The following is a 27,863-nucleotide window of genomic DNA, read 5'->3' as shown; positions in this document are numbered from 1 at the left end:
CATAAAGTATAATGGGCCTCACATAGTCCTCCACACAGTATAATGGCCCCACATAGTCTTTCACACAGAATAATGGCCTAACATAGTCCTCCATACAGTATAATGGCCCCACATAGTCCTCCACACAGTATAATAGCCCCACATTTTCCTTCATACAGAATAATGGGCCCCACATAGTCCTCCATATAGAATAATGGGCCCCACATAGTCTTCCATACAGTATAATGGCCCCACATAGTCGTCCATACAGAATAATGGGCCCCACATAGTCATCCATACAATATAATGGCCCCACATAGTCCTCTATACAGAATAATGGGCCCCACATAGTCCTCTATACAGTATAATGTGGTGCCGGTGCCAGCATCGCCAAATATAATCACCCTGTGGACCAAAGGGTGAGTGGGAGGGTTGGTCACTCACATGAACTGCTTGTGCATGGCACAACTACATGAAGAGTTATGTATTCTCCAGTCATGGCTGCTGCTATGGCCACTGTACTCACACCAAATGGAGAGAGGACATAAAAAATAAAGGAGAGAGGAGTGCAGTGGATCCCAAGCACTAAAGGTTAATAATCCAAGCAGTAAGTATAAAAAAACTTCCAGTTTATCGCAACGTGTTTCAGAGTAGAACCTACTCCATCCTACAAAAACACTAAGATGGATTACAAAAAGTTTTTTGTTCCTGTCTCTGCTCTTCTGTTTGTCAGAGACGGAAGGTTTTTATTTAGAACATGGTAGTAAGTTAAGGAAAGGAAGTTTCCACAACTATTGTGCTGGCAGAATTCTGATGCAAAAAAACCTCCAAATTTAAAAAATAGTTAATTGTAAGTTGCATGGCTTGAGAATGTGGACATATTAGACAGGTCTGTGCACCAAACAAGCAATTTTAACATGTAATGCTGAATGAGGGCAGTGAGACCATGCTTTTTTACAGGGTTTGCGTGAAATACCAAGTATGTTTTAATGCTTGGATTGCATGAATGTGCGATATATTAATATATGCAAAGTGGTGGAAAATATTTTTAAAGATGTTTATCATGTCATAAATCATAATACACAAAGCGCTAATGAGAAAGATTTACAATTTTGTATCATCAAGTGTTAAGATGTGCGTGGGTGTACAATATATAACACATGATTAATGTCTTATTCACACTCTTGTACATGTGTAGGCGTTAACACTAGTGCAGGTGTGAAGTGTGGTGCATGGCCCAGGCTTCCTCTCCTTCCATCTAGCACTGCTCTTGAGGTTCTGCTCTTGCCATAATGCCAAGGCTACTTGGTAGCGTGTGTCTGAGACGCCGTGCTGTGTTATGACATCGCATGTAATGATTTCCTATTGTAGCCCACTGCGACTGTGACAGAGTAGTCACAAATGTTTCCAAATATGTCGGATTTTCTGATGCTGGTTGCAAATAATGCATGAAAAAAAAAACAATGCAATTCGCAGTGTGATTTCTCTGCAACTTGTCTGCAGTGTTCGGACCCCTTGAAGCACCATTGTGTGCGAAAACGGCGGTCGTCCGTCTTTTACACCTGCATTCTCCTGCATTTTGCAATAAAATATGTTTTTGTGGGACAGAGTGCGCCGCCTTTCCTCTTTTCAAAGTTTTATGAAAATCTTACATCTGGTGAAGCACCCGGCGTTCCCGTATAATCGTGAAGTGTGTGCCGTTATTATTTCAAGTCGTGTGAATTATCAATGGTGCCAATTTTTTTTCTCTTTATTGTACCTTGTCTGCAATTTATCTTTCTTTTTTAATTCGTGCTAATGAAAATTTATCTCTCGACAGCAAGTCGCAGAGAAGTAGCTCAAATATTTTTGAAAATTACTGTTGCACGTGAAAAAACAGGACAGCACTTGGACCAATGTTATTCAGATGAGAGGTTTTTTTTCCTCTGCATGTGGAAAAAAATTTATGTGAAGAAAAAAAATCAAACTATGCACTAGTTTCTTCCGTAAATCATACGAGTCGAGCCCATTCAAGTCTAAAAATCGGTTAGCATATGGAGCCACATTGTAACATTCGTTTTTTATGGATACTTTGGAATTCTGTAACATAGGTGACTGTAAATAGTCTTGTAAATTTTGAATAGCTGCTGATTTAAAAAGACTGATTGCACATGATGACAAGTGAGAAAATAATCAACCGAGTTTTGTGAACTATTTTTTATTAGGGTATGAACCTACCCTAATAGCCAGTGCACATGTCCGAGGCCTGAATGGCTCCTAGTAAGGTGCCATAGATGTTCCATGTATTACTGGACAGAGTCTTCCAGATTTAATTTAATATATATTTTTCTGCACAAATAATGTCTGATAGAGCATTCTAGATAAGAGGAATATGATTCCAAAAATACCCTTCTACAACCCTCTGCAAATCCCTAACTTTAAGGGCTTATTCAAACTGCCTTCTGCATTGGACGAGTGCTATCCGATTTTTTTTCTCTCGGATGAGAGCATTTAGGCTCATGTGATCTTCGCCTAAGGGGGAAAATGAGGTTCCACGGTGAGTTCAAAGGTAACCCAAAGCAAGCCTCTTTCATTGGCCAAAGTATGTAGATACGGAGCTACGACAGTTTACTAAACCTTTGCCCTGGGTGAAGGAAAGCCTAGCCATGACTTTGATCTTGGCTATGAAATCAGAGGCATAGAAGTGCAAAATAAACATTTATGGAAGTCTTTGGATGGGTGATCTGGAATCTTTTTATTTTATAAAGTTCTTAAAGGGATTGTCCAGTCCAAATCAATAAATCTGTAGTCACTCTGTGTGACTGTAGACTTATGAATCCCCCCCAGCGCAAGCACTGTGCACTGTGGGGGATTCGTTGGTTTCTGATCTGGGAACGGAGGATATGTAAGAGTTATACATACTCCCAGACAGTGGGTGCGGCCTCACTCCATACACTTATATTGAGCCGAGGCCGCGCCGATTTTAGTGATGCGGCCATCCAGTGGGCATGGCCGTCTGGAGCATGTGGCCTCGCTCAATACAAGTAAATGGAAGTGAGGCCACACCCACTGGCCGGGAGTATGTTTAAATCATACATACCCTCCAATCCTGGCTCAGAAACTGGTGAATCCCCTCAGTGCACAGTGCCTGCAGTCACACAGAGTGAATGCAGACTTATCGATTTGCACTTGACAACTTCTTCAATGCACCCCAATATCCATTCTGCAGTAAAGTGAAGTACAGTGCTCTGGTGTTCTCTACTGATTTGTAAAGTATGTTTTTCTAAAACATACTTGGATCATGCATAGCAAAAAAAAACCAAAAAACAAATATTCGTTATGGAGTCTGCGGGAAGCCCTATGGAATAATGGGATATTTGTTGTGTAGTGGATCTTCTCTTTAGGAGAAGTCTGCATATATGGATCTAAAATAACATCAATATTTATCTGCATATTAATGATCTCAAACTGTAGAATTTTGCCACAGTGTTTAATATAATTATTTCCTTCTATTCTTACCAGTTGTAACGGGTCCGGGAGGCGGAACCTCTGAGCTACTATACAAGGGGGCGGCCCTTGTAAGGGAGCGGGTGGCAGTCTCTGGGTGAACGGACAGGGAATTACGGCAAGTGATCAGGGCAGTCTCTGGGTAAGGGGTAGGTACGACCTGTGATGGCGGAGCCTCCGGGTAGGCTAGCAGGCAGATGGTAGATGTGTGCTCCCAGGTGAGCAAGCGAGAGTCTCTGGAATAGCAGGTGGTCACGGCACGTGACGGCGGAACCTCCGGGCTGGCAGGCAGGTAGGTAACGGAGAAGCGCTCCCAGGTGAGCGGGCAAGAGTCTCTGGAATAGCTGGTGGTCACCGCACGTGACAACGGGACCTCCGGGCTGGCAAGCAGGCAGGTAACGGAGATGCGCTCCCAGGTGAGCGGGCAAGAGTCTCTGAGATAGCTGGTGGTCACAGCACGTGACAACGGAGCCTCCGGGCTGGCAAGCAGGCAGGTAGCGGAGAAGCGCTCCCAGGTGAGCGGGCAAGCTGGTCCATAGACAGACTGACCGGAGTTGTAAGGCAGACCGTCGGACCTCAGGCAAGCAGGCAGATAGCTGATGTGCGCTCCCAGGTGAGCGGGCAAGTTGGTCCTTAGACAGACTGACCGGAGTTGTAAGGCAGACCGTCGGACCTCAGGCAGGCAGGCAGGTAACAAGTATTCAGGCAGGAATCAGGCAGGTAACTAGCAGGAAACTGGCAGGAAACTGGCAGGTAACTGGCAGGTAACTGGCAACGGGACCTGAGGGCTGAAGCACAGGTGAGACACAGGTGCAAACAACATTGCTCGGGCACCTCCATTTTGGAGGAGGTGCCTTATATATGATGAAGTCCTCCGGCCATTGGCCGGGGACTCCTTAGGACGGCGCGCGCGGCCCCTTTAAGAGGAGGGGAGCACGCGCGCGCGCGCCCTAAGCACAGGGGCCGGGAAGGAGCGCGCGCTGAGAGCAGAGCGGGAGGAGGACGCCGGGAAGGAGCGCGCGCTGACAGCAGAGCGGGGAGAGGACGCCGGGCACGGAGCAGAGCGGTGAGGGGAGCAGCGTCCCTGCCTAGCAGAGGGCAGGGACGCCAGCGCTACAGTACCCCCCCCTTTAGGCCCCCCCTTTTTTAGGCCAGACAGAAATTTAGCTAGGATGAGAGGGGCATGGATGTTCTCCCGGGGCTCCCACGTTCTCTCCTCAGGACCAAACCCCTTCCAATCTACCAGAAAAAAGGTCTTTCCTCTTACCCTTTTGGTGGCAAGAATGTTCTCTACCTCAAACTCGTCCTCAGCAGAAACCGGAGCAGGAGGCGTACCTGTAGACTTGGAAAAAGAGTTAAGCACCACAGGTTTGAGGAGAGACACATGGAAGGAGTTAGGGATCCGTAAGTTGGCCGGGAGTTTCAATTTATAGGCCACCGGGTTGATCTGACTGATGACCTCCAGTGGGCCGATGAACCGAGGCCCTAACTTATAGGAAGGGATCTTGAGCCGGACATATTTGGACGAGAGCCAGACTTTATCCCCAGGGCGGAATTGAGGAGGGTCCAGACGTTTTTTGTCAGCGTGTCTTTTCATACGCTCGGATGACAGAAGGAGTGCGGACCGGGTACTCTCCCATATGGAGGAAAATTTGTTAACAAGAGATTCCGCAGCCGGATTGTCCGCCGAGGTGGAGACGGGAAACGGGATCCGAGGATGCTGACCGTAGACTACAAAAAACGGGGATTTGGAGGAAGACTCGCTCTCGTGATTGTTGTACGAGAATTCGGCCCATGGCAGGAGATCCACCCAGTCAGAATGGTGGGCATTAACGAAGTGCCGAAGGTAACTGGTCAGGTTCTGATTGATCCGCTCCACTTGACCATTAGACTGTGGGTGGTAAGCGGAGGAGAAGTCCAGGGTGACGTCCAGCAATTTACAAGTGGCTCTCCAGAAACGGGAAGTGAACTGTACCCCACGATCCGACACGATGTGACGGGGCAGGCCATGAAGACGGAAGATGTGGCGGATAAAGTCTTTAGCCAGCTCGGGTGCAGACGGAAGACCTGGCAGTGGAATGAAGTGAGCCATCTTGGAGAAGCGGTCAGCGACCACCCAAATGACCGTACAACCGGCAGAGACGGGTAGATCAGTAATGAAGTCCATCGCTATATGCTGCCAGGGGGCAGCAGGTACTGGCAGAGGTAGGAGGCGGCCGGCCGGCAGGTGTCTCGGAACTTTGTTGCGGGCGCAGGACACACAGGCAGAAACAAAGTCTATTACATCCTTGTGCAGGTTAGGCCACCAGTAGTGCCGGGTAATAAGCTGGAGGGTCTTTTTCTGACCGGCGTGGCCAGCTAGTTTAGACGAATGACCCCAGTGTAGGATCTTCTCCCGATCAGGTACTGGTACGAACGTCTTACCAGGAGGAAGACGATTTAGACTCACGGGAGCCACCTGCATTACTCTGGCGGGATCGATGATATGTTTCGGATCCTCCTCGAGATCAGAAACCAGAAAGGACCGAGACAAGGCGTCCGCCTTGACGTTTTTGTCAGCCGGGCGAAAATGAAGGACAAAATCAAAACGAGCAAAAAACAAGGACCACCGGGCTTGGCGCGGGTTAAGTCTCTGGGCATGCTGGAGGTAAGCCAAGTTCTTGTGGTCAGTGTAAATTATTACCGGGTGAAGAGCCCCCTCGAGCAGGTAACGCCACTCCTCCAATGCCAGTTTGATGGCCAATAACTCTCGGTCTCCTATGGAATAGTTGCGCTCAGAGGAGGAGAAGAGTTTAGAGAAGAAGCCACAAGTTACCATCCTCCCGGAAGATGATTTTTGAGTAAGTACCGCTCCGGCTCCAGAGGAGGAGGCGTCAACTTCCAGGAAGAACTGTTTGTTGCCATCTGGGCGATGCAGCACCGGGGCGGAAGAGAAGGCCTGTTTAAGGGAAAGAAAGGCCTCCTCTGCTTCGGGTGGCCACTCTTTGGGATTAGTACCTTTACGGGTGAGCGCAGAAATTGGGGCCGTCCGGGAAGAGAAGTGTGGTATGAAGAGGCGGTAGTAGTTGGCGAAGGCCAGGAATCGCTGAATGGCCTTCAACCCCTCCGGTCGGGGCCATTTCTCGATGGCAGACAGTTTCTCAGGATCCATTTGTAGGCCGGTCTGAGAGATAATGTAGCCCAGAAACGGAAGCGAGGTCTGCTCAAAGAGGCACTTCTCAAATTTAGCGTAGAGATGGTTCTGCCTTAGCCTGAGCAGGACCTGACGAACGTCCCTCCGGTGAGTCTGGAGATCCGGAGAGAAGACCAAGATGTCGTCCAGGTACACCACTACGCAGGAGTAGAGAAGGTCCCGGAAGATGTCATTGACCAACTCTTGAAAGACGGCAGGAGCGTTACAGAGACCAAAGGGCATTACCAGGTATTCATAGTGGCCGTCCCGGGTGTTGAATGCCGTCTTCCATTCATCCCCCTGACGAATACGAACCAGGTTGTACGCCCCACGAAGGTCCAGTTTGGTGAAGATCCTAGCCCCCCTCAGGCGATCAAATAATTCTGGAATGAGCGGAAGGGGGTACTTATTCTTCACCGTGATCAGGTTTAGGCCTCTATAGTCTATACAGGGACGGAGAGAGCCGTCCTTCTTTTTGACGAAAAAGAAGCCTGCTCCCGCCGGGGAGGTAGATTTCCGGATGAATCCTCTGGCCAGATTCTCCTCAATATATTCGGACATTGACCGGGTCTCAGCAGCGGATAAAGGATAGATACGCCCACGGGGAGGAGTAGTACCGGGTAGCAGATCGATGGGACAGTCGTATGGTCTATGTGGTGGTAATGTCTCTGCCTCCTTTTTATTAAAGACATCTGCATAAGACCAATAAGGAATCGGAAGTCCAGGTAGATTAGCTGGGGTAGGAGAGGGACGGACGGGATGGACGGGAACCAGGCAGGTTTTATGACAGTCTTGTCCCCAGCGAAGGACCTCTCCGGTTTGCCAGTCTAGCACGGGTGCATGTCTCTGGAGCCAGGGCAGACCTAGCAAGAGCACGTGAGAGAGTCCAGGCAGAACATGAAAGGAGATACTTTCAGAATGCAGCATTCCCACCTGCAGGGTAATGGATTCGGTGATGAGTTGAATGGGGCGAGGTAAGAGGCCCCCATCCACGGCAGCGACAGACAAGGGTACAGCCAGAGGTTTGGTGGGGATGCGGTATTTCTCAACCAGGGACTGTGAAATAAGGTTCCCGGCTGCTCCAGAGTCAAGTTGGGCTAGTTCGAAATAACGGTTCTCCCCGTAGATGATCGAAACTGACAACAGCAGGGATGGAGAGGATTTATTCTTGTCTAGGTGGACCTCTCTGAGCGAACCTAGACACAGGCGTTTCCCGACCTCTCCGGGCAGGCACGGATCCGGTGCTCCTTACTGCCACAGTAGAAGCAGCTCCCCTCGGCACGGCGTGAGTCCTGACGGGTTTTGACCATCTTGGTCTGGTCGACCTGCATAGGCTCAGGAGAGTGTACCTGGGGAGAGATGGAGGGAATGACGGGTTTCTGGAAAGTAGGAGCTAAACGTGGAATCCTTCTCTCACGGGTGACCTCTTTGGCACGCTCCTGGAACCGTAGGTCAATCCGGGTGGCAAGGGTTATTAGATCATCGAGAGAGGTAGGAATGTCCCGACCAGCAAGTTCATCTTTAATACGACCGGACAGACCCTCCCAGAAGACGGATACCAGAGCGTCGTTATCCCAGGCCAGCTCCGAGGCAAGGGTGCGGAACCGTATGGCATATTGGCCCACGGTGAGACCCTCCTGACGGAGGCGTAGCAGAGAGGATGCGGATGAGGTCTTCCGTCCGGGTTCGTCGAAGACTTTCCGGAAAGCCGAGAGAAAAGCAGGCAAGTTGGACACCAGGGGGTCTCCTCTCTCCCATAGAGGATTTAGCCAGGCCAGGGCCTCCCCGGTGAGATGGGACATGATAAAGGCAATTTTGGCCCGGTCGGAATTAAACTGATGGGACAAAAGTTCAAAGTGCAGGGTGCACTGATTTATGAAGCCCCGAGCCTGGACGGGGTCGCCTCCGAAGCGAGGAGGTGCAGAGAGCCGGGGTCCGGGATAGGATACCATAGTATTAGTGGGCGGCGGAGCTGCCGGATTGCAAGATATGGCACTGGCGGAGGTTGTTGGTGGATCAGACAGAGTGTTCAGGCGAGTATTAACATTCCGCAGGTGACCCAGGATGGCCTCCTGTTGGGACCTCTGACGGGACAGTTCAAGACAGAGGTCCGAGAGCGAGGGAGCTTGGGTGCCACCGGGTTCCATGGCCCGAGCAAACTGTAACGGGTCCGGGAGGCGGAACCTCTGAGCTACTATACAAGGGGGCGGCCCTTGTAAGGGAGCGGGTGGCAGTCTCTGGGTGAACGGACAGGGAGTTACGGCAAGTGCTCAGGGCAGTCTCTGGGTAAGGGGTAGGTACGACCTGTGATGGCGGAGCCTCCGGGTAGGCTAGCAGGCAGATGGTAGATGTGTGCTCCCAGGTGAGCAAGCGAGAGTCTCTGGAATAGCAGGTGGTCACGGCACGTGACGGCGGAACCTCCGGGCTGGCAGGCAGGTAGGTAACGGAGAAGCGCTCCCAGGTGAGCGGGCAAGAGTCTCTGGAATAGCTGGTGGTCACCGCACGTGACAACGGGACCTCCGGGCTGGCAAGCAGGCAGGTAACGGAGATGCGCTCCCAGGTGAGCGGGCAAGAGTCTCTGAGATAGCTGGTGGTCACAGCACGTGACAACGGAGCCTCCGGGCTGGCAAGCAGGCAGGTAGCGGAGAAGCGCTCCCAGGTGAGCGGGCAAGCTGGTCCATAGACAGACTGACCGGAGTTGTAAGGCAGACCGTCGGACCTCAGGCAAGCAGGCAGATAGCTGATGTGCGCTCCCAGGTGAGCGGGCAAGTTGGTCCTTAGACAGACTGACCGGAGTTGTAAGGCAGACCGTCGGACCTCAGGCAGGCAGGCAGGTAACAAGTATTCAGGCAGGAATCAGGCAGGTAACTAGCAGGAAACTGGCAGGAAACTGGCAGGTAACTGGCAGGTAACTGGCAACGGGACCTGAGGGCTGAAGCACAGGTGAGACACAGGTGCAAACAACATTGCTCGGGCACCTCCATTTTGGAGGAGGTGCCTTATATATGATGAAGTCCTCCGGCCATTGGCCGGGGACTCCTTAGGACGGCGCGCGCGGCCCCTTTAAGAGGAGGGGAGCGCGCGCGCGCGCCCTAAGCACAGGGGCCGGGAAGGAGCGCGCGCTGAGAGCAGAGCGGGAGGAGGACGCCGGGAAGGAGCGCGCGCTGACAGCAGAGCGGGGAGAGGACGCCGGGCACGGAGCAGAGCGGTGAGGGGAGCAGCGTCCCTGCCTAGCAGAGGGCAGGGACGCCAGCGCTACACCAGTCACTATAGTTATGAAGGAATATATATTTTTTATTTCTTATTTTTTTGCAATCGGAGCTCAAACAACCCATAGATGAGTCTGCTCCTTGCGACCTTGTTAGCATACCTTCAGCATTGTCATTTACTTCACACTACAACACACAAGTAATTATCTGTCAACACATGTAGAATTTATACGATTGCACATCTACTGCTATGAAGCTGAAGAGCTGCAATACCCACATTACTGAAACATTTACATCTGTCAGGAACAGGATAGGGAACGTGGATTTCTGGTCTTTTCCTGCTTTATGATAAATTAGACTTACTAGCAATAGCCTTTGGGTCATTTTATGTGTAATCAGAGATTAAGTTCATCTACCTTATAATTGTTTCCTAGGGAGTTAAAAAAAAAATCTAAATTAAAATTCCACACTCAGTCAGCAAATCTTCACTTCTAATGAAGCCTCGGAATCTTTTTTTTCTTTTTCTTATTTTTTTTTTTTTTACCTGGACTCATTAAGGCAGGAAAAAAAAAGGAAGTAATATGCCTGACAATTTATCGTCTAAAATAATATCTCACAAAGGGGGCAGGCAGTTATGATCCTGGGAGCTAATTGACTCAACGGCAAAAGAGATTTGTACATATTAAGGTATAATCAAGGTTATGAAGCTCGGGCAAGGTCAATAATCTCATAGACAGTGACAGGCAAAGTGAATAGAATCGTCACAGGTTCTAAATCACACTGCGCACTAACCCTTTTTAATGAGAGAACTGTTGAATGGAGCTGTACTAGTTTGCATATTCTTACATTATTTGTATACTCCTGTAAAGAGTGTGGCATACGGTGAACTTAGTATGTATGTCAGAATATAAATGAGCAGTGGATTGACTGGAGAAAAGATTGCAACAATGTCATCATGACATTGTGGCAGCTGGAGTTTTTTTTAAGCAATTAGATTATTATTTTTTCTTTCCTTCCAGTAAAAAATGAACTGCAATACTGAACCCATAAAAATCCAAGGACTAGAGAGGAGCAGATTTGCTGAGGATTAAGTTTGAGTCAAATTTCTTGAAATTTATGGTTTGCTCGAATTTGAACATGTTTTTTTTTTTTTACAATATGACTATGGGGTTAGTAATGGGGGCGTCTTATAGATGCCGTCTCCATTACTAACCCCTGGGCTTGATGTCAGCTGCCAATACAAAGCTGACATCAACCCCAAACCTATTACCCCACTTGACAATGCACCAGGGCAAGTGGAAACAGCGAGGCTTAGTGAGAGAATTTGCTCATTTTATTGGCCCCTTCCCTGGCTATCTATATCAGCCCACAGCTCTGTTTATCCTTTGATGGCAAGAATTTATAAGGGGACGCTATGTCAATGTTTTTCTGGGATCCCCCTGTAAACTAATCAGTAAATTATAACCAAATAGCTGTAACCTGTTATTAATAGCCTGGGAATATTTAGGACTAATAATCCCTTTCCCTGGCTATTAATATCATCCCCCAGAGGACAGCTTTCCCTCTGCTGGATATAAAAATCGGCGAGAGCCCAAGCAGTTTTTTTTATTTAATTCTTTATTTTACACACAATGTACACTGTGGGTGCTGAACACAACTCCCATCATTGTCGCCTTGTCAAGCTGATCTCAGTGAGACCAGGCGACAATGATGTGAGATACCTTCAGCACCTGGTGCTTGATAACAGCACGAACTGTGCCAGCTTTTCTCAGGTGCCGGTAGGTGTCATACTAATGTGGCACATGGATGCCAAACGTATGCCACACATATGAAACACATGGACACAGTATCTCCGGTACTGTTTTTTCCAGTAGCGGAATTATCAGGAAGTGTGAAAGAGCCCTTTGGTCATTTTCATGCTTCTGCAGTCATCTAAGGGCACAAAGTTTTTTGAGGAGTTATTTTGAGTGTGTTTGCTCCTAAAAACACATGAAAAATCACTGAAAAAAGTTTGAAAGACTCTTATTTAACATTTTTATTGTAAAACGACTTGCTAGTCAGTCTTTTGAGCACTTTTCTTCAGGTTACTCCAGGTTTTGAAAAATGCCTGTTGGGTAATAAAGAAAATGCTTGTCATTTCTTTGAAGCACCACTGAATGGAAAATGTTCCAAACTTGGAACAGTCCAATCAAAAGTCTGCAAAAAATGCTTCAAAAAACAAAATATGCAAAAATGCTTGAAAAATTCCTTCAAAATTGTTTCAGGAAAAACTTCAGGAAATGAAAACTCCTCAAAGAAGGGGTGTTTCCTGAAGCAGTTTTCACTGGAACTCTTGTATTTTTTGACTACCATGAAAAAATTCCATGTGCACTAGAGATGAGCGAATGTATTTGATTGGAATTGGACTCTTCTTGAATATTACAAAAAAAGTAGTATTCTATGGTGGCGGACAGAGGTCTAGAATGCTGGAAGCTAGGGCTCAAAGTGAAACAAGCTGAAGAAAATGCTTGCAGTGGGGTAATGTGAAAAGAAGAGGCATGGAAGACTGGATGGCAGGCCGAGAGGTGAATATTGATCTTAATTTTTTCTTCTTTCCATCCTATCTCTATTAGGCTATCATGGTGTCTGGAGAGACCCCAAACTGAATTTCCCTGATAAATTTGCATGATTTTCCGAATGTGAATCTCGGTAGATCCGTTCATTGCTAGTGTGCACATACCCTAATCTTTGATCAGCAGCTAGGTAGGTGGGACGCTACAGATGTGCCTGCTCTAACTTTCCACAAGATTTGTAAAGGCTCCAATTTCTTAGTACAAGTTTGATACATTTTTGTGACATGCTAGCTAAAAGCTTGAAAGGCTTCAATTCACATTATGACCACAAGTTAGCTAAATACAGATACATTCTCACAACTCATATCTAACAGGATTCCCTCTTAGTTAAGTCATATGGAAAGAAAGAAGCTATTACAACTTACTAATCAAGTCAACAAGCACAATTACTTCTGTACTCCCAAGGTTTGCTTGCTTTATATTTTATAGAATACACATCTTAACTCATTTAAGCCCAGGCCATTTTCTGTTTTTTTGTTTTATGTTTTGTTCCCCTTCTTCCCAGAGCCATAAACAAAAACATTTTTTTTAAACTTTTTACATGCTTCAATTGTCTCCGTGGGATATTAGAAGCTGAGATTATCTGATCACCTGTGTGTAGGAGAAATGCTAAATGGCTATGAGCAGCGACCGCTGGGCGGCGCTCATAGCCTCCCAGCAAAGACAACTGCAGGGATCTCCCCGTGTTTTCATGTCAACCCATCGACGACCCACCATCATGTGACACGGGCACAGATGGGCGGGACTAATGACGTCCTTCAATTGCGGCAATGTTAGGGCCCACGGCTAATATTAGGGGCACATGACAGCTGATCAGATCGGCTGTCATGTCCTGCTCATCGCCAGAGACCACACCAAAGGGAGAGACCCAACATGTGCCATACATGTACTGCACATGCCGGAAAGGGGTTAAAGAGAACAGCGATCTCAAGATATGTCAAGTTAAGTGGAGAGATACTTATACCTATATAATAATAATATTTTTATTTATATAGCGCCAACATATTCCGCAGCGCTTTACAATTCAAACAATTTTACAGACATTATGGGCACTGTCCCCATTGGGGCTCACAATCTACATTCCCTATCAGTATGTCTTTAGAGCGTTGGAGGAAACTGGAGAACCCGGAGGAAACCCACACAAACACAGGAGAACATACAAACTCCTTGCAGATGTGGTCTTTGGTGGGATTTGAGCCACCGTGCTCATACTCCTACAGACTGCTCCTACAGCCGTTCTGGGATTTACTTTCCTAAAGGCCCATGTTACACTCGTCTTCATTCAGTATGAAGATCCACTTTTACTGCAAATATTTTCTGTGTACATGCTCAAAAATTTCTCCAGTCATAGAGTTATAGTGATTTCATAAGGTTCTACAAGCCTCTTAAACTGCCCGAATTATGATCCACATCCAAATTCCAAAGCTAATTAGATAGGACTAGTCTGGCAGGGCATCACTTTCCCCAGACTAGTCTGACCTCAGATGCTGTAATCATGCACTCTGGGGTGTAGTTTATGTTCTCTCTAGTGTCGGCCTAATCTCAGGGCTACTGAAAATCTTTCCACCGTAAACATGCACAGCATTTCTGAGTATACTCTCCACTCTCCCTTAGTTCAACAGTGCACAGCACTTGTCCAGGAAGGCATAGAGAGTAGGGCATTAGAGCATTATAGTCACAGTTTAAGAGGCAGTTTAGGACACCTCTCTCTGTCTCTTGCTACCCTTATTCAAGGGTTGAATAATTGGGGCTGAAAAAAATTGTCGCAAATAAATATATTGCTATACAAAATTTGTGTAAAAAAAAAAAAGGTGGCAATGGTAGTGGACAAAGTGGAGTATAATAAAAAAATAAAAGAAAATGAAAGGGGGCAATTCATTATGGTGTGCAAAAATATCTTGACTTCTATCGTTTACGCACTAGTCCTGGCCATCTATGCCAATAGGAGTGTGGCATGCGAGGGTCATGGACATGACTGGGTGTGATCACGTCCACCTGTCAAATTCATCATAAGTTCTGCCACTAAGTTCAAGTTCATCATAAGTTACACCCCGGCTGGCATACATTTATGGCAACATCGCGAACTGGGTACCAGACGTGCCTTTCTGATTAAGCCACAGCTTAATGAATCAGGACAGTATATTAATAATAATAATCTTTTTATGTATCGCCAACATATTCCGCAGCGTTTTTCAATTCAGACAATTTTACAGACATTATCCGCATTGTCCCCATTGGGGCTCACCATCTACATTCCCTATCACTATGTCTTTGGAGTGTGCGAGGAAAAGAGAAAACCCGGAGGAAACCCACGCAAACACGTGGAGAACATACAAACTCCTTGCAGATGTTGTCCTTGGTGGGATTTGAATCCAGGACAGCAAGGGTGCAGGGTTAACCACTGAGCCACCGTGCTGCCCCAGTGAGCACTTCAAAAAGGTAATGATGATTGGGTAAACCTTTTTAGGTCAAATGGAAGCCAAAGGTATTGACATAATGGTACATGCCTTTGATTTTGTTTTTGACCTATTTACAATTTTAGAGTTTAGGACTAAAAAATAATTTTAAGCAAGAACAGTTTAGATAAGAAAATTCTCAGGAGGATGGTCTTGTTTGTTCCGATCTAGATAATATGTTAGACTAATTTATTTAACAAAGCTGTAACTATTGAGTAGTGTTGAGCCACCCCCGTAGTGTTCGAGTTCGGTTCGGTTCATCGAACACCCGTATGTTCGCCGAACTGTTCGTCGAACTGTTCGTCGAACACCTTCGAACACCGTTAAAACCAATGGCAGGCAAACAAAAACACATAGAAACACATAGAAAACACCTTCAAAGGTGTCCAAAAGCTGAAAAACTGCTCAGATGACACAACTAACACATGGAAAAGTGACAAGTACATATAGTCATGCGAAAAGAAAAGAGGTGGAGGAGTAAAAGGAGGGGGAGACACAGATATAGGCATGTCATGCCCTTCTAAAACCAAAAAAGTGCGAAGCCGACATGGCCAGTCCGTTCCTACCCGTGCGACCTGCCAGAGCCGCGGTGGACCCTGACAGCCAGCCCCCCTCTCCCAATACTGGTGCCTGTCCGCTGGTGGGTCGAGCGAGCCCCCCTGCGGTGGAGGCAGGTCTAATCTTTTTAATTTAAATTGTCTCTCTAATTTGAATGAGTACACTTTAAATCCTTTTACAAGGATCTATTGAAGGGCAAGTCTCATGCCAGCAGCCGCGGTAATTCCAGCTCCAGTAGCGTCCACTAAAGCTGCTGCAGTTAAAAAGCTTTTATAAGGATCGAGCTTGGCGGTCCTCCGCAAGGCGTCCTACCGCCAGTCCCAGCCCCTGTGCCTTGGGGTGCCTCCCCGATGCTCTTCACTGAGTGTCCCGGGGGCCCGAACCATTTCCTTTGAAAAAATTAAGTGTCCAAACTACAGGTGGTGTAGCTTGCTTAACAGCTGGGATAATCCACTGACTAGCAGACACTGCTTCTAGGCACAAAGTATTTCCTGGGCTAGATGCAGTTAAAAATTTGTAATTAGATACTCTCGTTGGATGCTGAGAAAGCATTCCATAGAGTCTCCTGGCACGCCATATATTATTCTCTTAAAAAGCTTGGGGTAGGGGTCTAGGGGACCCTTTTATAGGCAAAATCACGGCCCTGTATCCCAATACGTCACCAAGGTTGAAGATAAATGGAACATTTTCATCACCTTTCATGATCACTAATGGGACAAGGCAGGGATGTCCTCTGTCCCCTCTCTTATACATCCTAGTGATGGAGCACCTTCTCTCATCAATTCGCCATAACCCCAATATTAGGTGGATTGAGGTGGGAGGCACCGAGTACAAGTGCTCTGCATTTGCTGATGATGTTCTAGTATATATCACTCAATCACATATATCCATCCCTGCTGTTATGGCTGAAATGGATCACTTTGTTACATGGTCAAATTTTAAAATCAATGCAGCGAAGTCTGAGGCCCTCGATGTCTCCCTCCCCAAATTCATACAGGATTACATCCAGTCCAACTTTCCCTTTGCCTGGCCCTCACAGGGTATCAAATACTTAGGAATTCATATTCATAGAGACCTTTCCCGTCTATGTTATCTTAATTTTGGGCCCTTTATTGAACAACTCTATACAGACCACGGATGGCAAGTTAGAACTGTGAGATTCACTACGTGAACCACTGGTGTTTTGTGGAAAAGCACATGTACACTGTGTTCCAAATTATTATGCAAAAAGTGTTTGGAGTGATAAGGTAAGAATTTTTTTGTTTGTCAGTTAAATTCATTGATGGTGATGTGTGTCAGGGCTCTTTATATCACTGTAAGCAATTGAAGACACCTGTGCTAATTTGGCAGGTGGGTCCAATGAAAGGCAAGACTACTTAAGAAGGCTGTCCCACATTATTAAGCAGCCTACATTTTCTGCCAAAATGGGAAAGAAAAAGGATGTGTCGGCTGCTGAGAAGCAACAAATTGTGGAGTGTTTAGGTCAAGGCACGACTACAATCAACATTGCCAAGACATTCATCGTGATCATCGCACAATCAAGAAGTATGTAGCTGATTCACAGTACACACGTGTGCGTGCAGATAAGGGAAAATTGAGGACTCTTTCCAACAGGCAATTACGTCAGGTTAAAAGAGCAGTGGCAAAAAAGCCTTGTCACAGCAGCAGACAAGTTTTTGAAGCTGCTGGTGCCTCCAACATCCCCCGATCAACAAGATGCAGGGTCCTTCAGAGGTATGCAGCTGTGCGTAAGCCATCCTGTTGACCTCCTCTATCCACTGTACACAAGCAGAAATGGCTCCAGTGGGCCAAACAATACATGAAGACTGACTTCAAAACTCTTTTGTTTACCTATGAGTGCCGTGCAACGCTCGATGGTCCAGATGGATGGAGTGGAGGATGGCTGGATGATGTACACCCCATGCAAACACGGCTACGGCGCCAACAAGGAGGAGGTGGAGTAATGTTTTGCACTGGAATCATGGGGAGAGAGATTGTCGGCTCTTTTAGGATCCCTGAAGGGGTAAAGATGAACTCCATAATGTATGTGGAGTTTCTCAAACAGCACTTCCTGCCATGGTTCAAGAAGAAGAACCGTGTATTCCGCAGCAAGATCATTTTCATGGATGATAATGCACCGTCTCATGCTGCACATAACACATCTGCATCTCTGGCTGATATGGGCATAAAAGGGGACAAACTTATTGTGTGACCCCCATGCTCCCCTGACCTCAACCCCATTGAGAACCTCTGGAGCATCATCAAAAGGAGTGTCTATGATGGCAGGAGGCAGTTCACATCTAAGCAATAGCTCTGGGAGGGTATTCTGTCCTCATGCAAAACAATTGAAGCAGAAACCATCCAAAACCTGACAAATTCAAAGGACGAGAGAGTTCAGAAGCTCCTTTCGAACAAGGGGTCCTATGTGCAAATGTAACATCACCTAGAATAAAGTTTTGAGTTGAAAACTGTTTGATTTCAGTTTCTAATAACCTGCTAATGCTTAGAATTTCAAAAATGACCATTTTTTTCTTCTTTATTAAAATGAAAAGGTTGATCGAAAAGTGTGGGGGATCTAAGAGTGTGGCAACCCAGTAGTCAGGATTATTTCGAATTCTGACAATCTGAGGGTCATGTTGCAGGTAGTGCAGCAAAAAGGCATTCATGTGTCTTGCGCATCTAGGAGCCCCAAAATTATTTTCCGGGCTAGATGCAGCTAAAAATTATTAATAGTTTGAAAGCTGGTGGAGCTTAGTATAGATGGCCTAATAGAATCAGAACTGCAAACTGCTACAAGGCCCAAATTATTTTCCAGCCAAGATACAGATAAACATGATTAGTAATTTCAAATCTGGTGGAGTTTAGTATAGATGGCCTAATAGAATCAGTACTGCACACTGCTACAAGGCCCAAATTATTTTCCAGCCAAGATACAGATAAACATGATTAGTAATTTTAAATCTGGTGGAGTTTAGTATAGATGGCCTAATAGAATCAGTATTGCACACTGCTACTAGGCCCAAATTATTTTCCAGCCAAGAAACAGATAAACATGATTAGTAATTTTAAATCTGAAAGAGTTTAGTATAGATGGCCTAATAGAACAAGTCCCACACACTGCTACAAGCCAAAATATTTTTTCAGAGCTAGATGCAAAAAAGAATTATATTGAATTTGCAACCTGGTGGAGGTTAGTATAGATGGACTGATAGAACAAGTCCCACACACTGCAACAAGCCGAAATATTTTTTCAGAGCTAGATGCAGATAAATATTATTTTGAATTTGCAACCTGGTGGAGGTTAGCATAGATGGGCTAATAGCATAAGTCCCACACACTGCTACAAGCCGAAATATTTTTTTAGAGCTAGATGCAGATAAAAATTATTTTGAATTTGCAACCTGGTGTAGATTAGTATAGACGAACTAATAGAACAAGTCCCACACACTGCTACAAGCCGAAATATTTTTTCAGAACTAGATGCAGATAAAAAATATTTTGAATTTGCAATTTGGTGGAGGTTAGTATAGATGGACTAATAGAACAAGTCCCACACACTGCTACAAGCCGAAATATTTTTTCAGAGCTAGATGCAGATAAAAATTATTTTGAATTTGCAACCTGGTGGAGGTTAGTATAGATGGACTAATAGAAAAAGTCCCACACAGTGCTACAAGCCGAAATATTTTTTCAGAGCTAGATGCAGATAAAAATTATTTTGAATTTGCAACCTGGTGGATGTTAGTATAGATGGACTAATAGAACATGTCCCACACACTGCTGCCAGCCAAAATATCTTTTCAGAGCTAGATGCAGATAAAAATTATTTTGAATTTGCAACCTGGTGGAGGTTAGTATAGATGGACTAATAGAACAAGTCCCACACACTGCTACAAGCCAAAATATTTTTTTAGAGCTAGATGCAGAAAAAAATTATATTGAATTTGCAACCTGGTGGAGGTTAGTATAGATGGACTAATAGAACAAGTCCTACACACTGCTACAAGCCGAAATATTTTTTCAGAGCCAGATGCAGATAAATATTATTTTGAATTTGCAACCTGGTGGAGGTTAGTATAGATGAACTAATAGAACAAGTCGCACACACTGCTACAAGCTGAAATATTTTTTCAGAGCTAGATGCAGATAAAAATAATTTTGAATTTGCAACCTGGTGGAGGTTAGTATAGATGGACTAATAGAACAAGTTCCACACTATGCTACAAGCCAAAATATTTTTTCAGAGCTAGATGTAAAAAAAAATTATATGGAATTTGCAACCTGGTGGAGGTTAGTATAGATGGACTAATAGAACAAGTCTCACACACTGCTACAAGCCGAAATATTTTTTCAGAGCTAGATGCAGAAAAAAATTATATTGAATTTGCAACCTGGTGGAGGTTAGTATAGATGGACTAATAGAACAAATCCCACACACTGCTATAAGCCGAAATATTTTTTCAGAGCTAGATGCAGAAAAAAAATATTTTGAATTTGCAACCTGGTGAAGGTTAGTATAGATGGACTAATAGAACAAGTCCCACACACTGCTACATGTCGAAATATTTTTTTAGAGCTAGATGCAGATAAAAATTATATTGAATTTGCAACTTGGTGGAGGTTAGTATAGATGGACTAATAGAAGAAGTCCCACACACTGCTACAAGCCGAAATATTTTTTCAGAGCTAGATGCAGATAAAAATGATTTTTAATTTGCAACTGGTGGAGGTTAGTATAGATGGACTAATACAACAAATTCCTCACACTGCTACAGGCCAAAATATTTTTTCAGAGCTAGATGCAGATAAAAATTATTTTGAATTTGCAACCTCGTGGAGGTTAGTATAGATGGACTAATAGAACAAGTCCCACACACTGCTACAAGCCAAAATATTTTTTCAGAGCTAGATGCAGATAAAAATTATTTCGAATTTGCAACCTGGTGTAGGTTAGTATAGATGGACCAATAGAACAAGTCCCACACACTGCTACAAGCCGAAATATTTTTTCAGAGCTATATACAGATAAAAAATATTTTTAATTTGCATCCTGGTGGAGGTTAGTATAGATGGACTAATAGAACAAGTCCCACACACTGCTACAAGGAAAAAATTTTTTTCAGAGCTAGATGCAGAAAAAAATTATATTGAATTTGCAACCTGGTGGAGGTTAGTATAGATGGACTAATAGAACAAGTCCCACACACTGATACAAGCCAAAATATTTTTTCAGATCTAGATGCAGATAAAATTTTTTATGAATTTGCAACCTGGTGGAGGTTAGTATAGATGGACTAATAGAACAAGTCCCACACAGTGCTACAAGCCGAAATATTTTTTCAGAGCTAGATGCAGAAAAAAATTATACTGAATTTGCAATCTGGTGGAGGTTAGTGTAGATGGACTAATAGAACAAGTCCAACACACTGCTACAAGCCGAAATATTTTTTCAAAGCTAGATGCAGATAAAAATTATTTTTAATTTGCAACCTGGTGGAGGTTATTATAGATGGACTAATAGAATGATGCTATGCCCAAAGGGTTTTACTTCACTAGGTGCAGTAAAAAAAATTGTATTCTATACACGGGTGGTGTAGCTTGCACCACAGATAGGCTACTTCACTAACTAACACACACTGCAAGATTTGTTAGATTTAGCCAAATGCTGTGAAAAAAACTTGCACAGCACTAAAACAGACCTGCCTGGCAAAAAGTGATAGGAACTGATGTATCCTAGACCTCAAAAGGACTGCAATTACAATTAGTCTTTACTCCCAACCTATCTATGTAAGAGCACAGACCTGCCTGAAAAAAGTGATAGGAACTGATGTAACCTAGCCCTGAAAAGGACTGCAATTACAATTAGTCTTTACTCCCAACCTATCTATTTAAGAGCACAGACCTGCCTGATAAAAGTCATAGGAAATGATGTAACTTAGTCATTAAAAGGACTGCAATCGCAACTATTCCCTAATCCCAAGCTATCTGTAGATTTGTGCGAAAATCGGCTTGAAATTAACAAAGTATAGCGCACACAGCAACAGTGGTGCCGTCTAACACGCAGCTGCCGCAGTGAGAAAATGGTGGCGACGGGGAAATTGCCTGGGTCTTATAGGGCAAGGATATGTGACATACACTGCCAATGACACATGCCCTTGCTTGTGTGAAGAAAAGCTGTTCGCTCCGTGTGTGCGCTGCTGATAGTCTGACAGATTGCACCTCCCCACCGTAAATGTGTGAAAGAGAAAAAAAAATGGAGATCTTTATTATTTCTGCAGAGATCCATCCCCTGCCCCTCCCCCCGCCCCGCTGTACACTCAAACTGCGTATTAACATTAATTTTCAGCATTACTGAGAAAAAATCCAGTTAAGATTGTGGTGCACGAACAGTTATCGAACATAACCTCGAACAGCTGAATTTTTTTCAAATTGTTCGTGTTCGCCGAACGGCTCGAACACCGCCCAAAACAGCTCGAATTTGAGATTGGCAAACAGTTCGAGTCGAACACCGCTCATCTCTACTATTGAGCAGAACCAGTACATCTACTTTCTTTAATAAGCAATTTGTCAGGAGGATGTTACACCCCAATCTATTTATATACACATTTAACTCTTTCAAAGACAAGTCCAGCAATACCTTTCCATGGCCAGTCCATTCCTCCATTACTGAGACATCAGTGTTTGAACTAATATGCAAATGAGGCAGAAGAGCTATTTGTAAATCTGAAGCCTCTGTCACACCAGCTCTATTTCCTGTCCAGCGCTGTCTCCTCCTGCTTGAAGTCACATAGCAAATAGGCAGTCAATTAAGCAGGAGGAAGCAGCGCTTGGAGGGGAATAGAGCTGGAGTGACAGAGGCTTCAGATGAGCCATTGTCCTTAAGCCTCATTTGCATATTAATTCAAACACTGTTTTCTCAATAAGGCAGAAACAATAAAAGAAAACTGCAGCACTACCTCAAAAGGTGCTCGAGTAGGGTCCAAACCCGATTACAGTCTGAGAAAAACCTCGGCACTCAGTATAGTTCTTTTTGAACTCAATATTTTAATATTTAGATATAGGTGCAGTCCAGGAAAATTACAACAAATGTTTCAGCCTAAATAGCCTTCATCAGTGTAATCCGACTGCTTGTGAGGGTAAGGGAAACCAGGGGGAATGGGTTGGATTCTATGTCTCACTAGGTGCAGGGTGCCCGGGCAGACACTGGAACCTGAAGTGGACACAGCGTTCTAACCCCACACGAATATTGGCAGGTGATACAGGTCCCACTGACCCTGCACCTAGTGAGCTATACTCACTAAGGCAGAAACAGACCTACCATGTATGAATATTGCTAGACTTGTCTTTGAAAGTGCTACATGCGAGAATAAATAGTGTGTGGGGTGAAATCCTACTGACAGATACCCTTTAAAGAGAATCTGTCAGTAGGTTTTAGCAAAATAAAGTAAGGGCATGACCATGATGGCGCTGTTATACTGATTAAACTGATACCTTTTGGTGAACGAATCAGAAATCTGGTTCTCGTTTAATCAGCCTCTAAAATTTTTGTCTAATTATATATCTGCCTCCTTTTTTAAAGTCCGCGCCGCTGCCACTGTCATTGGAGTGGGTGGTGTGAGCACAGTCTAATTCCACAGTCGATCTTCAGGTTTTCAAAAAAATTGTGCCGGAAGCGGCGCATGCGCAGATTGAGATCTTAGCTCAATGATGTCTTCATTAAGCCATATCTCGATCTGCTCATGCACCGCCCCGGCGACATTTTACTGAACCAAAGATCAGCTGAATAATCAGTGATCTGTCTTAAAAAAAAATGAGGCAGGAGGTTGGGTGGAGGAGCAAAAGAAGACCCTACTCCCAGTCCCACCCCAATGCAAAGAGATATCATTAGATGAAAACTTTAGAGGCTGATTGAGCAAGAACCAGATTTTGGATTCTTTCATCAAAGTTATCAGTTTAATTAGTATAACAGCACCATCATGGCCATGCCCCTAATTTATATTGCTAAATCCTGCCGACAGGTTCTCTTTAATACTGCTTAATGTAAATAAGTGTATGCTAATTATAAAAAGTCAACCACAAAAAAGATAGATTTTGCTCCAGGAGGAACTTAATGAATAACCTCACTACATTATAATAATAATGCACTCAGTAAAGTGAATATCCCTTTTTGCACATGCAATCACACATACATATTTAATGTACAGCAGGTAATGGAGGTAGAAGCGGGATAGGTTGCTACAATGTACAGAAACAAACTAGGTTTCTGAAAAAAAAGAGCACTGTTAATGGTTTATGCCATTATGCTATCAATTGTAGTGGTCTAAAAATAAAGCACTTACAGCTTACATTACATTAGACATTTACTTAGTATAGACTCTGACTATGGTTAACACCTTTTCAGCTAGTTTTACCATTAATTGAGTCTTGCATTTAAGTGTTGTAATTGCTTTACTTTTTATACCATGTTTTATTATATCTTATTGTAACAAAATTATCCATCCTTAAATACCTCAATACCATTATACCATTTTTAAGGTCCCAGATTAGGTATTATTTTGGCACCATGATTGAAATATGTTCTAGCATTGGTTGGCTTACCCCCTGTCTATGAGTAAAATTTCCCAATCGATTTTGTTGAAATAAAATTAGAGCATACTGACAAAAGGAACCCACATATTACAGGCAGTTAGATATGGCTGAAAATAAAGAAAAAGTACTAAATTTCCACCAATGAAATCCCTGATTTCCAATGCAGATGGTGCAAATGTCCAGTAGGGGTTTAGTTGAACTGTGCAGCACTATGGCGTAACACACTGGATCTATTTTTTGTCTTTTATAGTTATTACCTTATGCAAAAAAAAAATCTAAAATTTAAATAAAATTAAAGAATAAGATATTCAGATCCTCAAACAAAATACTTGACCTCATCCACCTGTATTACCATACAGTTAATGCATTTTATTTTGGTGAATAAAGAAGATACCAAAAAGAATAATAAAGCCCCCTGTTTAGTAGATCTCTTTTATTAAGACATCCTGCAAACATTGTATTTATCTTATTTTGCTTTATTGATTGATATTTGATATACTTGCTTCTTGTTATATCTGATTAGTTATTAATGAGTGGACCACTTTGCGTAACTCCAGTCCTTGGTTCAGATAAGTACACTCCGGCATTTTTTTCATGAACAGCACAAATTTCTTTACTCTTTGGGATCCCAGGCTCAATTTATGATCAGCTGGACTGATAAGACTTTACTGTGTGCGACACTCCACATAGTTGACGTCATGCCAGGAGATCAAATCAATCGCTGCGCCAAAGAACAGGAAATTCACCCAGCTCCTTTCCAAGGCCAGAGAACACTGATCTTGACCACGGACCAGGATTGTGCAAAGGAATCCACTCATCTTTATTGTTAATAAATGATTTTTAGCTGTAACTTCCCTGGGACAGTGAAACATTTTTCAAAATACGAAAATGAATACATAAAGAAGCACTTTCATCAATTTTTTAACTCTCATTATATATTGCAATCATCATATTATATAGTACTGTGTACTTACAATTGCTCATTTTGCCTTTCTACCCAGCTAATTATTCTCTTTTCCATTAGGTCTATGACATCACGTGTTTAAAAACAGACTAGCTGAATCTTTCTAGAAACAGGAAATCTATTTTCCCTGCGTGAGTCATCATTAGAATTACAATTCTACATCATTGCGAAGTCTCTGGGAGGGGGAGGTGTGGAGTAGCTGCGTTTGGAATTCAAGAGGGGGTGGAGGTGGGCCACTAGGGACTTTTCAATGATGTAGAATTGTAGTTCTATTGATGACTCATACATGAAAAAGAGACTTCCTGTTTCTACATAGAGCTTAGAAGGATTCAGCTAGTCTGTTTTTAATCATGTGATGTCATTGATCTAATGGAAAAGAGAAGAATTAACTGGGTAGAAAGGCAAAATGAGCAATTGTAAGCACACAGTGCAATATAATAAGAGGATAAAATCTTTAATGTGAGTGCTCATTCATTTTATTCCCCAGCAAAATTGTGTACCGTGCCTCTTGCACGTTAGCATGATTATGTTTGTCCCAGCCATGAATTTGACCCTTGTTTCCACTTCAGTCTTCAACATTCCTGTCATGAAATTCTTCACCTCTCAAACAATACTTTATCATGCTAGGGGAAGTGAATGCCTTTTTGAGATGTTGATGCTTTATCCAAAAGAATTGATTATGCAGCTCAAGTATTATCAAGAATGATCTCTCTAGAGTATCACTTAGATTAAATTATCCTTCTTTCATCCTCCACACTTCTTAATCTTTATGCAGAAAGTCGAATACTCAGGTAGACAGTTCTTATAAACCTCTTTGATCGCACTGAAGGGTTATTGTTTAAATGTGTTGTCAGGTTTACTTCCTATTCTTATCTTGTGGCAATGCAATTAAATAAAAAATCTTGTCACTTAAATCTTGGCATAATATCTGTGGAAATACAATATTTCTACAAATGCAGTTATTAAAACTTTTGTTGATAATAAATTGGAGGATAATTAATGCTGTGATTGTTACTATACCACTGGGATACATGACATATCTCGAATAGTCCAAATTTTCTTTTATCAATTTAGCGGCAGAGAGGATTTTGATTCTGAAGTTGTCCTTCTGCCTCATAGGTAGAGGCCAGTTTGACCAGTTCTAGCAATAAGTGTGATACTTTGAAGACTCTATTCCAGCTCGCTATTGGAGCCCATTGGCTTCATCTTAAAGAAGCACTCCTCCCATCAAAGATGTCACCCTTTTAATATATTGCAATGATCATATTATATAGCACTGTGTACTTACAATTGCTCATTTTGCCTTTCTACCCAGTTAACTCTTCTGTTCTCAATTAGGTCTATGACATCACGTGATTAAGAACAGACTAGCTGAATCCTTAGAATTCTTCTAAGCTCTATGTAAATACTGGAAGTCTTTTTTCCCTGCATCAGTCATTATTATTATACATCACAGCAAAGTCCCGGGAAGCTTATCTCCACCTCTTTAGCTCTTGACCTTGCAGCTCCGCTGCTCCTCCTTGCCAAGGACTTTGCAGTGATGTACAATTGTAGGTCTAATGATGACTCATGCAGAGAAAGGGGACTCTCCGTTTCTACATACAATCATTCAGCTAGTCAGTTTTTAATCAAATGACATAATAAACCTAACAGAAAAGAGAAGAGTTAACTGGGTTGAAGGGTAAAATGAGCAATTGTACATAGACAGTGCCATGTTATAGGATGACTGTAATATATTAAGAAGATAAAAACTTTGATGGGAGTGGTTCTATAAAGAAGCACTCCCATCTTTATATATTTTTTTATTAAATATGTGTATATGTGCATGTAATGTAGTGTAAGTGTATTAACCCCTCACGACCTATGGCGTATAGATACGTCATAGGTCACCTCCCCCTGTTTGATGCAGGCTTAGGCCCTGAGCCCACATGTTTTCAGGCATATGAGTGCTGTCATGTGTGCCTAACAACCACGGGGGGAATCATGATCCACTTGCCGCTGTAAACATGTTAAATGCCGCTGTCTAACTCCCCCCATCGGTGCCCCTGTCACATGATCGTGGGGCGCCGATGGGTTGGCATGACAACCCGGAGTCCGCAGGAGACCCCTGTGGTTGTCATTGCCGATCTGCTATGAGCGCCGCCCAGTGGCCAGATGAGCATTTCTGCTATGCATAACAGTGCTGAAGCCCATCTACAGTATCTGGCATTGCCGTGTTCTGAATAGCATCTATCTAAATATAAAAGAATTAATTCAATCGATAAAAGATGTAATGATGAAAACATCAAGATGCCAGAATTACATTTTTTGGGTCGCTGCAACATTGCTATAAAATGCAAGAACAGGCGATCAAAACATTGTATCAACCCCAAAATGGTATCTATAAAACTATCAACTCAACACAAAAAATAAGCCCTCACCCGGCCCCAGATCCCAAACAATGAAATCGTCACTCGTCTTTTTTTTTTTTTACAAATGTTGGATTTTTTTTTCAGCATCTAAATTAAAAAAAGAACCTATACATGTTTGGTATTTACAAACTTGTAATTACCTGGAGAATCATAATGGCAGGTCAGTGAACATGATAAAAAAAAAACAATTGTGGAATTTCACTTTTTGTTTTTGCAATTTCACCGCACTTGGAATTTTTTTCCACGTTTTCCAGTATACTATATGGTAAAATCAATGGTGCCGTTCAAAAGTACAACTTGCCCCGCAAAAAAACAAGACCTCACATGGCCATATTAAAGGAAAAATAAAAAATAGGGCTCTGGGAAGAAGGGGGGGGGGTGGGAACGAAAATGCAAAAATGGAAAATCCCAAGGTCATGAATGGGTT

Source organism: Phyllobates terribilis, unplaced genomic scaffold, assembly GCF_046119375.1.
Source record: "Phyllobates terribilis strain yellow unplaced genomic scaffold, ASM4611937v1 Scaffold_2__4_contigs__length_985480577, whole genome shotgun sequence".
Taxonomy (NCBI): domain Eukaryota; kingdom Metazoa; phylum Chordata; class Amphibia; order Anura; family Dendrobatidae; genus Phyllobates; species Phyllobates terribilis.
The sequence above is the reverse complement of the archived record's forward strand: the minus strand, read 5'-3'. Positions refer to the sequence as shown.